Raw genomic sequence first — 15419 nt, 5'->3', positions numbered from 1 at the left:
GCTGGGACTTGGGAGGCAGAGAATAGATAGGGGCGGGGCCAGTCAGAAGTGGGATTTGCCGGTTCTCCAAACTACTCAAAATTTCCGCTACCGGTTCTCCAGAACTGGTCAGAACCTGCTGAATAACCACCTCTGGACTAGACCTACCCAATTCCTGCAACTGTTCTTCATATGTTTTAGCCTCCAGTCCCCTGATCATCTTTGTTATTCTTCTCTGTCCTCTTTCCAGAAACTCAACGTCTTCTTGATATCATGGTAGCCAAAACTGGATGTAATATTCCAAGTGTGGCCTTGTAAAGTGTTACTAACACTTCACCTGGTTTTGATTCTATCCCTCTATTAATGCAGCCTAGGATTGCAATGGCATTTTTGGCAGCTGCAGCACACGGCTGGCTCATAGTTAAGTGATTAGATTCTAGGACTCCAAGATCCCTCTCACAATTAGGGCTATTTAAAAGCCGTTAGTAGGGCATCCTGAAACCAGGTTAAGAAGAGGTAATAATTAGCTCACAATCATCTATGATGGACATATATTGTTGAACTTGCTGTGTCTTTAACTTTTTTCCTCCTTCTCTTTGCTCCCAGAGCTTTGCTTGCTTAGATTTTAATCATTACAATTGAGTGGGAGGTCAATAAATCTTCTTTTCCCTCTTGACCACAATTTGGGTCACCCCTTAAGAGTGTCAGTCGTTCATTCAGAATTAACTATTTTGCAAGATGCCTTAGAAGTTGCAATAGGAAATGTTTTTTTTTTTAAAAAACAGACCACATGCAATCAAATAGTGATGAAAATGAACAATGGGGCAATGAAGAAAAAAATAAAAACCCCACGGATGATTGATGGAAGCCTACTCACTGGTCTTTTCTCATGCTTGACGACAAGTACCGCAAGAATATTTTTAAACAATTCCTTCCCCTTCTTCAAACGATTTCAAACACATGACGTGAGTAAAAGTGGGAAAGGAAAGCAGAGGTATGAAAGGTTCGTGCAACTGGGTTTTTTAAAAAAGGGCATTTTAGAAACACCTCATTTCTCAAGGCAATCCTTGTTGTCCAAGCCTTATAAATATATATTTTTGTTGATATTGTACTAAATCTCCCAAAGGCGTTCTCCTTTATTATGTAGGCAGTTGGAAGTACAATCCCGCTAAATCAAGCTATAGTGGTCCATCCGATGCTACTCGATATATTTTCATTTGAGTTTCATTTGTAAAAACATGCCTTTGATTGCTTATTTTTTAAAAAAAAAAAAAACTAAATTTGTACGCCACCCATGCCGCTACCCAAATGAAACAGGCAAAACGTTAAAAAGGTATGTTGTTTAAGCAGTTCTTACCAAATACACTCGAATTATATTAAAGCAACTAAAGTATCTTCACAATCCCCAGGGCCTGTCACAACTTTTGAGTACCCCTCAAGTTTGGAAATTGAAAGTCGAAAATTTTGACACAGCCTAACAAACGACCCTTCGTGCCTGCTATCCCCACCCGCCCTTCCCAAAATGCAACATCCCATTCGGACTCTTGTTAGGTTTTTTTCCTACGAAAAAGAACTTGGAGATATGTTCTTTTTAGACAGAATAAGTCTTGACTTCTTCGTCTTAATTATGTCTTGATTGGAAGACAGTGGAGAATAGTGGTGTCCATTCTGTTCATTTTAATTCTAAAAGTTTTTAAACTTATCCTTTGAGGCTGGGGTGGAGTTCAAAATTTTTAGCAAAGGGTTCTCCGCCCCGGTTGCTGGGTGGGCGTGGCCATGATGGGCATGGCCTAGTCAGCCTACTGCACCATGGTAGGGGGGCCATTTTCATCCTCCCCGGGCTCCGGAGGCTTTCCTCGAGCCTCCAGGAGGGCAAAAATGAGCTCCCCGGGCTCCGGAGGCCTCTGGTGGCCAGAAACAGGCTCATTTCTGGCCTTCCAGAGCCTCCGGGAGGCCCGTTTTTTGCTCTCTCCAAGCTTCTGTACTTACTGGACATCCAAAATAAGTCTGCATGGGGACACCTAGGAGGGGAGGAGAGGAGTGGGTGGGGCTAGCCAGGGGTGGGATTTACTGATTCGCCAAACCAGCTATCAAAAATGATAAAATTAGCTACCAGTTCGCCCGGACTGGGGAGAACCAATACCAGCCCGCCCCTTCCCTGAGGCCTTCAATTGAAGACAGAGTAGTTAACCAGACCAGGAGATAGAATTTTTCTTTCTTTTTTCTTTTCTTTTCTTTTCTTTTTTTTTTTGGCAAAATCCCAAACGGAACGTCCTTACAGATTTATATAGAGAAGCTGAGTAGGTTAAAAAAAAAAAACAACCCACTCATCGTCTCAACATAAATAACATACCACACACCTAACTGTGCTTAGGACCTCTGTCTCGGTTAAGTTAGAGGACAGACCCTCTCCGTCACTAGTCAGTTTCCCTTTTTACTTCCTGGGAAAGAGGGTTTGTGGTATCCAAAGCAGAACGTCCCGATTCAGTCCCAGCTTCGTTCCCTATGGTATCAACCTTGTGAACTCTCCAGTTTTCTCCTTCTGCTATTTATTCAAAATAGACAGTGACTAATGTATATATGTATGTATGTGTGTGTGTGTGTGTGTGTGTGTGCGTGCGTATGTATATGTATATATGTGTGTGTGTGTGCGTGTCTGTGTATGTATATAGAATAGAATAGAATAGAATAGAACAGAACAGAATAGAAAATTAGAATAGAATGGAATGGAATGGAATAGGAAATAGAATAGAATAGGAAATAGAATAGAATAGGAAATAGACTAGACTAGACTAGATTAGACTAGAATGGAATGGAATGGAATGGAATAGAATAGGAAATAGAATAGAATAGAATAGGAAATAGACTAGACTAGACTAGACTAGACTAGACTAGACTAGACTAGACTGGAATGGAATGGAATGGAATGGAATGGAAAGGAAAGGAAAGGAATGGAATAGAATAGGAAATAGAATAGAATAGAATAGAATAGAATAGAATAGAATAGAATAGAATAGAATAGAAAATAGAATAGAAAATAGAATAGAAAATAGAATAGAATGGAATGGAATGGCAGGGAAGGGAAGGGAAGGGAAGGGAAGGGAAGGGAAGAGAAGAGAAGAGAAGAGAAGAGAAGAGAAGAGAAGAGAAGAGAAGAGAAGAGAAGAGAATTCTTTTATTGGCTAAGTGTGATTGGACACACAAGGAATTTGTCTTGGTGTAAATGCTCTCAGTATACATAAAAGAAAAGATACATTCATCAAGAGTCAAGAATCATAAACCCTTAATAATAGTCACAGGGTACAATAAGTATATTGTATCTTTTGGGGAACTCTTCAAGATTTCCTACCAGGAAACCCTGGTGCTTAAGAAACCAGTGAGAACGTTGCCATCAAGTGAAGTGAAAGATATCAAGATTCCACATCCAATTTTTTTTTTCTTCTGGGGGGGCTTCTGTCTCTATAATTCCCCCGGGCTCCCATCCATCATCCGAGTTGAGTTCAAGTACGGTTACCATGGTTGCTATGAAGCAGACGAACCAGAATCCAGCCAGAGTAAGCGAAATCTTAGAAGGATCGACGGCATGTGCCTACACCTGGTGATTCGGCTCTGTCACGGTTGTTCTTTAATTACCCCGATCTTCCCCAAAGGTTTCAATGGGCTTGTCAATCTCACGATAATTATAGCCTTCTGCTCTTATGAACACATCGCTCAGAGCAGGGATCATGCCACGGGGAGAGGGCCGGAAGAGTTATTTGCTGAGGTCTGGCTGGCAAATATATATATATATTTTGCATTTGAATTGCAAATGGCTTGACAAATATATCTATTTAAATAAGGCATGGTTTTGCAGGTAGCACATGGTAGCCTTGGAAACCAATTTCAGCGAAGGGAGCCAGGGACTGTAATACTAAGACCACAAGAATTCATTAAGGCTGCAGTAAAATGACATGGGGATAAAAGACTTATGGTTTAGGAGAGAACAACATTGGTTTGAGTTGTCTTAAGGGGCCCTTTATTAACATTGACAGAGTTGGAGTTGGAAGGGACCTTTGTAGATCATCTAGTCCAATCCTTCCCCGCCCAAGCAGGAGACCCTACACCATTTCTGACAGATGGCAGTCCAGTCTCTTCTTGAAAGCCTCCAGTAACGAAGCTCCCACAACTTCTGAGAGCAGCTTCTATTCCATGGGTTGATCATTCTCCCTGTCAGAAAATGTCTCCTTGTTTCCAGGTTGAATCTCTCCCTGGTCAGTTTCCATCCATTATTCCTTGTCTGGCCTTCAGGTGCTTTGGAGAATAGCTGGATCCCTTCCTCTCAGTGGCAGCCCCTCAAATATTGGAAGGCTGCTGTCATGTCTCCCCTGGTCCTTTTCTTCACTAGACTAGCCAGGCCCAGTTCCTGCAACCCTTCACCGTATCTTTTAGCCTCCAGTCCCCTAATCATCCTGGTTGCTCTTCTCCTTTAGCTCCACGTAATAACAGATTAAGGAAGCAAACTTAGTTAGGTACTAGCACCTAGCCAGCCTGGATCCATCTTGAGAGTTAAATAAGGTTAAGCCTGCCTAATATGGGCTATGATAATATCTACAGACCCCTCACATCCCGGACATAAACTGTTTCAACTCCTTCCCTCAAAATGACACTATTGAGCACTGCACACCAGAACAACTGGACAAAGGACAGTTTTTCCCCCGAAAGTCATCATTCTGCTAAACAAATAATTCCCTCAACACTGTCCAACTATTTACTAAGTCTGCACTACTATTACTATTAACCTTCTCATTACTCCTTATCACACATCCCCTCCCACTTGTGACTGTGTGACTGTTACTTTGTCGTTTGTATCCTTACGATTTATATGGACTGTTTCCTAGTGTGATTTGATTGCTTATTAGAACAGAATAGGATGGAATACTTTTATTGTCATTGCATTCTATAAATACAATGAAATTTGAAAGATACTCCAGCACAGTGTCCCAAACACCACATCACAATCACACTGCAGAGTATTTAAAAATTAAAATATTTAAAATAATAATTAAAAACCTAGTCTAAAACCTATCTAAAACATATAGTAAGTTAGATAGTTTTAAAATGCCACTATATACATAGGGCTAAATCACAAATGCACTGTTTGATTCGAGACAATTATTGCTTTGGAAAAGAAACAGTTTCTCAGTCTATAAGTCCTCATTTTAAGACACCTATAACGCCTCCCTGATGGTAACAGTTCGAAATATGAATGTCATTGTACCCTATGACTATTATTAAGTGTAGTACCTGATGATTCTTGACTCTTGACGAATGTATCTTTTCTTTTTATGTACACTGAGAGCATTTGCACCAAGACAAATTCCTTGTGTGTCCAATCACACTTGGCCAATAAAGTATTCTATTCTATTCTATTCTATTCTATTCTATTCTATTCTATTCTATTCTATTCTATTCTATTCTCTTCTACTCTACTCTACTCTACTCTACTCTGTTCCTTTCTTATTCTATTCTATTCTATTCTATTCTATTCGAATAGGAGACTTCTAAGAATTCTAAGGTTGTAAAGGCAATCCTCGACCTATGACCACAATTGAGCCCAACATTCATGTTGCTAGGTGAGAAATTTGTTAAGTGAGTTTTGCCCCCTTTTACGACCTTCCTCACCACAGTTGCGAGTAACCTGGTCGTTAAGTGAATCTTGCTTCCACCATTGACTTTGCTGGTCAGAAGGTTGGAAAAGAGGATCACATAACCCCATGGACGTGGGCAACGGTCATAAATAGGAGACAATTGCTGAGCGTCTGAACTTTGATCATGTGACCATGACCTTATGGTGGTACAGCATCTGATGGGGATGCTGCAATGGTCGTAAATGTGAAAAGGTCACCAAATGGGATCACATGACCCTGCGACTCAAATATGAGTCAAGTTGTCTGATTTTTTTTAAAAAAAAATTAAAAAACTTTATTGAATGAATTTTACAATTAAAAAACAATTAAAAACACATTTCCGGTCATTGCAGCATATGTTAGAATTGGACTCTGAGGGAGAGGAGGAACAGCCGACAGGGAGTGGAAATGTGGCTCTGGAGGTTGTGGAGGAGGCTGGGGAAGGGCAGAGGCCGGCTGGGCAGTCAGAGGAAGAACCAGGCCCATCCTCTCTGCATCTTAGGACACACAAGGAGGAACGGAAAAGGAAACCACTTGGTTTACACGAGAGGAAGCGGCCATGATCCCCCTGATTGGTTGCAGGTGGTGAGAATAGTATATAAGAGAGATGGTTAAATCACAGCGTTGCCAGAAGCAAAGCGTGTTTTATTTTGGGCTGAAGTTAACCTGGTTGGCGTCCTTCCAACAGACTGTGCCTTGTTATCTCCTTAAAGTTGGTAATTACTTATCCTGGTCCGTTGTGGAAATTCCTTCATTGTAGTTTGTTTCAGTTTTTTTATTTCACCTTTATCTGCTCATTAAGTTCGGACTGTATTGCTTTCTTTTGAGTACTATTTTTGAGTAAGTTTTATCTCCAGCTGAGAATTATTGAACAGTAGGGCCAAGTTGGAAGCATTAAAGGACATTTATTTACGTTTTGGATTTTGTTACTTTTGTGTTACACCTTGAGTTATCACAATATTTGTAGTAGTGTTTACTCACTTTGACATATTTTTAAGTATATAGAATATTACTAAATATTATTACAATTGTTTTACATTTGATTTATGTAATATTTTCCTATATTTATGTGGTTATTTACATATTTATACATAAATATACATAGTTATGCCTATTCATACCAAATTATTTCATCAACCTATAACCTTTCATTTCCTCTCTCTATTTTGTGTCTACCTTGCAGCCAATTATACTATAAATTCCAAATTTTGTAGTACTCCGTCTCTTCTCTCTCCCTCATTTCCATTGAAAGCCTATCCATTTCTGCACACTCTAAAGTTGTCTGAATTTTGAACAGTCGTATGTGAGATAGTCATAACTCGCTTTTTTTCAGCTCCGTTGTAACTTTGAGTTGTCACCGAATGAACTGGTGCCTGTCGAGGACTACCTGTAGTCTAGACTACTTGAAAAAAATGTCTCACAAGAAGGCAATAGCAACCAGTTCGGCTTTGCATCGATGTCGCCACAAGGTCATGAGAAGTTGTGCTTGATTCAAAGGAGGCTTCACCAAATAATACCACTTTATGATGCTTTAGTAAGGCCACCATTGGAATACTGCATCCAGTTTTGGTTGCCACAATAGAAAAAGGATGTTGAGACTCTAGAAAGGGTGCAGAAAAGAGCAACCAAGATGATTTAGGGGCTGGAGGCTAAAACATGAAGAACGGTTGCTGGGATTGGGTATGTCTAGGTTGATGAAAAGAAAGACTAGGGGTGACATGATAAAAGTCTTCCAATATCTCAGGGGCTGCCCCAAAGAAGAGGAAGTCAGGCTAACCTTCAAAGCACCCGAAGGCAGGACAAGAAGCAACGGATGAAAACTAATCAAGGAGAGAAGCAACGTAGAACCAAGGAGAAATGTCCTAATAATGAAAACAACTAATCAATGGAATCACTTGACTCCAAAAGTTGTGAATGCTCCAATGCTGGAAGTTTTTAAGAAGAGATTGGACAACCATTTGTTTGAAATGGTATAAGGTTTTTTATTATTCTGTTATTCGGCAACATTGTCCATCCTATACTTTCTGATCAATCATTCAGCAGTGGCTTTCTCTGAGTTTCTGGATTGCCTATTGCAATTTATTGATTTATTATTTATTATGCAAATTTGTATAGCCACTCAACTCACATGCAGGTGTCTCTGGGCAGCTTTCAAACATCATCAACAGGTTCTATCCCAGGGCAGTAACTCTATTGGATTCTACTATATAGTGCAATATGAATGCAATATCAGGGGTTTTCCATTCAATGTATAGAATGTGAAGGATGTCTGTTTGTGTGTATTTTCATAGTCATAATGTTGTACACTGAAAATGGTATTTAATTTCATTGTAGGAGGTGCAATGACAATAAACTAAAGTAAAACTAAAACCCATGACATAAAACTCCATAAAACCATACCCCATTCCCCTTGCAGCCTAGTGGTTAAGATGCCAGGCTTGTTGACCTGAAGGCTGGCAGTTTGAGACCCAAGTACAGCATGACGGGGTGAGCTTCCGTTCTTAGCTCCAGCTGCTGCCCATTTAAAAGCTTGAAAGCATGCAAATGCAAGTAGAAAAATAGATACCACTTCTGCGGGAAGGTCGCAGCGTTCTGTGCACTTTGGCGCATAATCCTATCAACTGCATAACCACAGAAGTATTTTTCGACAACCCTGGCTCCCTTGGCTAAGAAGCGGAGATGAGCACCATCCCGTGGAATCAGACACAACTGGACAAGGGAATACTTCACCTTTACCTTCTTAATTGTTGATAATACAGGATTTAATTCCAATGTTCTGGGTGTATAACCTGCAGAAGTTTAGAAATTCAAGGGCGCCCTGATAACATTCATGAACTTTTCCCAATTGTTATCTGGCCTGCACAGGGGGGACATAGGTAGTCCTTGACTTATGACCACCCCATTTTCCAAAACCATCACAAAATAACTATGGATATGGCAGGATCCCCCCCACCATGTCCTTGTGTCTTCTCTTCTAATCCAGGAACTTGTTTCCTCCTGATTGTCTTTAAAAAAACAATGAGTAATTTATCTGTCAGTACGGCCCATATTTTCACTTCAATTGGGATTGATTTTCCCCCTCCTAATTAGTTTCCAAACTGAACATCTTTCCCAAAGATCCTGTGAGATTTATCTCCCAGTTCTCAATTAACTTTAATGGAATGGGGGCATCGTTCTAATTCCCACAAAAGCCTTGGTTAATCTTGAGGATGAAAAGCAATAAATTACTTTTCGAGGATCCATCTGGATCTCCATATAAGGGTTCACCCAGGAAGCTGAAAATCACTTTCATCTAGGATCTGCCAGTCAAGTTCCCTGGCCTGAAACTTGGATAGAATTATCCCAAAGGTGCTTTTTCAAGAGGCACCTGGGCTTTCTGGTTTTTTTTTTTCCTTTGGTTCGTCTTCAAAGAAAAACCAGGAAGTCCAGATACGTCTTGAAAAAGGACCTTTGAGACAACCATACCTGTTCCAGGTTGCTTGATGAGTTTCCATCCGTTGCTTCTTGTCCTGCTTTCTGGTGCTTTGGAGGTTAGCCTGACTTCCTCTTCTTTGGGGCAGCCCCTGAGATATTGGAAGACTTTTATCATGTCACCCCTAGTCCTTCTTTTCATCAACCTAGACATACCCAATCCCAGCAACCGTTCTTCATATGTTTTAGCCTCCAGCCCCTAAATCATCTTGGTTGCTCTTCTCTGCACCCTTTCTAGAGTCTCAACATCTTTTTTCTATTGTGGCAACCAAAACTGGATGCAGTATTCCAATGGTGGCCTTACTAAGGCATCATAAAGTGGTATTATTTGTTATTATTTGTTGCTTTGGAGAATAGCTTGACTCCCTCTTCTTTGTGTTCTGACCTAGGCTTCCCAAAATCACGAAGCGGACGCCTCTTCGTGACAAAACTCCTTTTTATTAGGCTAATGTGAATTCCTATCATTTTCACCCAGCAAAGAAAGCCCAGGCAAACAGTCTTTCAAGGGTGAATTAAAACCACAGACCTTATCAGGCTTGGAGAGCTGCCAGGCCGATAGCTTCCAAAAATACTCGGCAAGAAGTCTCTGACATTCACGAACAAATCTTCACCCTAATGAAACGAACTAATTGTCTCCTGCCAACACCACTCCCCTTTGGCTCCTCTTTTTTCCCTATGGGAGGAGGGGCCATTCACTGTCTACCTGTGCCCTTACTCCCGAGTCGACCCTTGTTCCTTAACTGTTCCCTTCTCCTGGCAGCTCTGCACATGTGCACATTGGGAACAGGCTCCAGCTGTTCTTCTGCCCCACTGATCTCTGACTCCAAAGGCAGCTGATAACTGTCGGCCTTGGCTCCATCTCTGCCTCCGATGCAGAGCCCTCGTCCGAGCCTTCCCCAGACTCCAGGACCGGCAAATCTATTGCTTGATTATTTTTGCTCCCAGTGTTGCTGTGAAGCAAGGAAAAATAACTCAGAAACATTTACATCTCAAGGGCTTGTGCTGCTGAAGTTGTCCGTACATTATCCCTTAGAATTTCCCCTATATAGCGAGGTCCAGAAGCTAGGAGCTGTATCTATGATGAAGCACGCTGAAGATATCAATGCAGGTAGTTCTCAACTTATGACTGGTCACTAAGCTATCATTTGAATTTATGACAGGCGCCCCCAAAAGTTTCCGCTTCACAAGTTTGTATAATGGATTTTGCGCCGTGGCTGCAATGCTTGCTTAATTACGGTGATGTTCGCTTATGGCATTCCTTTTTACAACTGCTAGTCATTGAAGGCGTCATCCCCCCCAAAATTAACTACTGTGAAGTGAACACAGCAGTTGTAAAATGAATGCCTTAGTTGTTAAGCGAACGTCACCAGGCTCAATTGTGGTTTTAAATCAAGGGTTACCTGCGTGAGCTACTATAAACTTTACTTGAACTTCCAAGTTTGAAATGCTGAATGTATAGACTAGATTTGAATTTAAGAGTCGGATGCTTTTACTGAGAGTTTGAATATGTTCCGTCATTCTGAATTTTAAGCTGTGTTTTATGGCTATTGTAGCAAAAAAAAAAAAAAAAAAGCTGAAATCAGACTGGTTTTTTTTTAAAAAAACAAATGAATTCATACAAGCCATCAATGGCCAATGTTTTACCATAATGTTTTGTTTTTGCTTTGATAATATGTCTCAAGAGGAAATCACGCTGCCAACAAAGCTACAACCTATTGCATTTTCAAACGAAAATAAGGCTGATTATCCTGGAACGTGTACAGTAAAATGTCAAGCGCTGTTGAGAATTGCCCTTCATTTCCATAAAATTCCTGCTAACTCATGCGAAAACGCTTATCTTCAGTGGGACTGATCTAAGTCTGAGCTAAAAGCATAGAAGCACATATGGCTACAGGACTAGCTTTGGAATGACTTTTGGTATTCTTTCTGAGCTGGGTTGTTTTCTCGCAGATATTTCATTCCTCAGCTAGGTAGCATCATCAGTGCTAGAAGAAGGTGGAGTTTGCTCAGCGATCAACGAGCACATAGAGATAAACTAAACCTACATAATATTCAAAAGACACAAGCAAACAGCTGAAAAAGAAAACAAAAGACCAAAACACTTCCTTTCCAACAATCAGTACCCTGATAAATCAAGATTAAGACCAGATTAATGCTAAACGAATAATCAAGCTCTAAACAATTCCCCAATCAAGGAACTATCAACTCAAACAAACAATCAAACAATAAACAACAGCCTAAATAAGGAACCACCAAGGACACTTCCCATCAACACTGACAGGTAAGCTACTTGATTATACACAGAAAGCAAACCCTTCTCCCTTCTAGCACTGATGATGTTACCTAGTTGGGGAATGAGACATTTGCAAGAAAACAAGCAAGCTCAAAAAGTACCAAGGACAGCACAGTCGTCCTCCTCCTCCTCCTCCTCCTCCTCCTCCTCCTCCTCCTCCTCCTCCTCCTCCTCCTCCTGCCTTTCTCCTCCACAAATCCCTCTCCCTTCTAGCACTGATGATGTTACCAATTTGAGTAATGAAATGTCTGCAAGAAAACAAGCCAGCTCACAGAGCACTAAAGACCTCACAGTTTTCCTCATCCCCTTTCTCCTTCTCCTTCTCTTCCTCCCCACTTCTCCTCCACTCCACATATCTCACTCCCTTCTAGCACTGATGATGTTACTTAAATGGGTCATGAAACATCTGCAAGAAAACAAGCAAGCTGAAAGAGCATCCAAGACCCCATAGTTTAACCCTGAGCAACAAATATTTTCTTTTTTTCTTTTATTATTTCTGAAAGGGATGGGAATTTGCACAATTAAGGTATTTCCTCTTATTATGTATTTATTCCATTTCTGTAGTCACCTATCATAGTCAACGATTCTGGGGTAGCTTACAGTTTTTTTAAAAAGTTTCTCTGTGTCCATGGAGTTTAAATTGTGGGGACAGTAACCAGAGGAGAGGCGGAGATTTTTCTTTCTTCTCTTGTATTATTTTTGTCCTTGGAAAATACTATTCTTTGCAATTATCCTGGAAAGTACAGTACTTATTTTCCCCCCAGGTTTAGGATCTTTAATTAGATCAAGATGTGTGCTAACCGTAATACAAGGTGACTCTACCTGGTGCAGGAGATCAACTCTTGATTATTAACTCAGTTGATCTCACTTTAATTACATCTTATATATATTGCATGCCCAATTCAAAAATGTTGGATTCAGCTGTTGATTATTTAAGAGCTCTTAAGCTTGGGGTATAAGTGCTTAAAGCACAACCTTCCTGGTATTACTTCATCACTTCAAGTTTCTGAATATTTTCTGAGTATCTTATTCTTCTACAGTTGAAAGGGCCCAGTTGGGTAAGAGAATCCAGCTCCTTGCAGAAATCTAAATTTAAGGGTTCCCGGTGGGTAATTTTCTACTATCTGCTTTAATAGATTTGTAAAGAGAGTCCAGTCTCTCTCGAGTAATTGATCTCACTGTGGAACTGCTCCTAATTATAAGTTTTTCCTAAACATTTATCTGGTCTATCTGGGAGTGGTGGCCTAGAGGTGGAGCTCTGACCTAACAGTCAGGAGGCTGTGAGTTCGGTCCTAGGTAGAGGCAGATATTTTCTCTCTCTGGGCATAATAAGAATATGAACAAAACTCCCCATTGGTGACAGGAAGGGCATCCGTCACTCTGCTAGCTCCATTCAGTTGCCCAGTCTCCACCCCACAAGGGATTATGGGGTTATTTAATGAAGGTGATTCATCTGGTCCATATCCAATATTCTGTAATGTTCTTTAGCTACCCCAAAACCTCTGTTCTCTGTTCATTCTCTGTTCTCATCAAGTTATTTTTTTTCAATATATCTATCCCATCAGCCAAACCTTCCAAAATGTCATTTCCAGAATCCTGTTCAGCCTTGTAACCCCTCTTCGTATCTGTTGCAATTTCTCTGATTTATTTATTTTTTGCACTGTTAACCTGCACGGGGTTTTGTAAGCTGTATTGCAAGTTGTATTTTAATGAGGAGGAATAATACAGATACGATAACTCCATTCTTTATCAGAAGAATACACTTCAGTACTGGAAGGAAAACTATAGGCCTACAACCTAGCAGAAAATCTAATTGGATGTTAGATTTTGATGGAGAGGGAGGGAGGGAGGGAAGGAGGGAGGAGGGAGGCAGGAAGGGAGGGTGGAAGAAAGGAAGGAAGGAAGAAAGGGAGGAAGGAAGGAGGAGGGAAGAAGGAATGAAGGGACAGAGGACCGAAGGAAAGAAAGAAGATCTACACTGTTTATGTCATGATTTAAAACAGCTGCTTTATTACAAAACTGTTGAAGGTGGTATAATTCTAACAAGGGTAATATTTACACCTTGGGTACAAAAGCTAAGATGCTGTTAAACTGAGCTGTGAAACATGTCAGTGTGTCTATTAAACACAGATGCTAAAATATAAACACAACTTCAGTAATATATATGTTGAGTTCTGCAGTGTTCCTATTGCTCCCTCGTTAAAAAAAAAGGATAAGAAAAAAATGTGGTATGACTTCTATTCTAAGGATTTCATGAAAGAAACAACTTTGCAGGCAATTAAATTAAAATGACAGGTCAGCTAGGAAGACAGAGAAAGTGTTTGCAAGGGTGTTGAATACTTCAGGAAAGAATTACTAGTACTAATTCTATTTCAGTTAAGAGTGGGATAATAGAATAACAGAGTTGGAAGGGACCTTGGAGCAGCAGAGGTGGTATTCGGCTGGTTCTGACCAGTTCTGGAGAACCGGTAGCAGAAATTTTGAGTAGTTCGGAGAACCAGCAAATACCACCTCTGATTGGCCCTGCCCTCATCTATTCTCTGCCTCTCAAGTCCCAAATGATTGGCTGGGTCTTCTTTCGTTGCACTGCACAGGAGAACGGAACTGGAAAGTAGGTTAGTGGGGGTGGGGATTTTGTAGTATCCTTTCCCTACCACATCTACCAAGCTACTCCCCCAGAACTATTAGTAAATGTTTTTAAATCCCACCATTGCCTTGGAGGTCTTGTAGTTCAATCTCCTGTGTAACCCTAACCTTCTATCATTCAAGACAAGTGGTTGTCCAGTTTCTTCTTAAAAGCCTCCAGTGTGGGAGCATTCACTACTTATGGAGGCAAATTGTTCCACTGATTAATTGTTCTAACTCTCCTTGATTAGTTTCCATCCATTGTTTATTATCTGGCCTTCAGGGGCTTTGGAGAATAGCTTGACTCCTTCTTCTTTGTGGCTGTCCCTGAGATATTGGAAGACTGTTTTCATATCGCCCACCCCAATAATCATTCTGTTATATGTGGATATATATATATATATATAATGTTTTCTGAGGTTCTCGCGGGTATTTGTATGTGGATCTTTGGTTGTTCGGGTTTTCTCCCGCATAAGATTCGAAGTATCTAGGCAACGTTTCGATGAAGTCTCATTCATCATCTTCAGGCTTCTGTCTCCGGCTCTGTGCTTCTCAGAGTAATGGAGATTGCAGCTGCTTCCTCCTTTTAACTGCCAGTGGGGGTGGGACTTGATTGGGTGGGGGCTTGGCTGTGTTCTGATTGGGTGGGGGTGTGTTCTCATTGGTAGGGGTTTGGCTGTGTTCTGATTGGTTGGGGGTTAGCCGTGTTCTGATTGGTTGGAGGCCTGTTCTGTTCAGGTGGGGGCTTGGCTGTGCTCAGGTTAGTCTTAGTTGCTGGGGGATTTGAGCTGGAGAGTTGTGATCTTGCTGTTTGGCTTCTACTAACCGCTATCTACATGCACTCTCACACCACCACCCAGCACAGATCAATTCCGTAGCCAAGACACTCATCTCCAGAACAAAATGCTTAGCCGATGAACAACACCAAAAAACCGAACTACACACTCTCACCAACGTACTTACAGCCAATGGATTCCAAAGAAAGAAGATTACCCACCTAATCCAAAAAGAAACCCCAACCAAAATCCAAGACAGAGAACAAGAAAACAGCAAAGCCCTCCTCCCATATATAAAAGGCACTACAGACAAAATTAGCAAGATCCTCCAAAAACACAACATCAAAACAGCATTCTGCACAAACAGAAAAATATCCACCATCCTAAGAAACCCCAAAGACAAAATCGAATTAGAAAACCAAGGAGTATACGAAATCCCCTGCACTGCCTGCCCTACCACATACATTGGACAAACTAACAGAAGAATAAGTGCACGCATTGAAGAACATAAGAACTCAATCAAAAAGAAGAAACGACCTCTTCCCTGGTCCAACACCTCAAAGCCACAGGACATGAAATTGATTTTAAAAATACCAGAACTATCGCCAA

This window comes from Pseudonaja textilis, chromosome 7 (genome assembly GCF_049901715.1).
Source record: "Pseudonaja textilis isolate UNSWEBS1 chromosome 7, rPseTex1.2, whole genome shotgun sequence".
NCBI classification, from domain to species: domain Eukaryota; kingdom Metazoa; phylum Chordata; class Lepidosauria; order Squamata; family Elapidae; genus Pseudonaja; species Pseudonaja textilis.
This window is presented reverse-complemented; position numbering follows the sequence as displayed.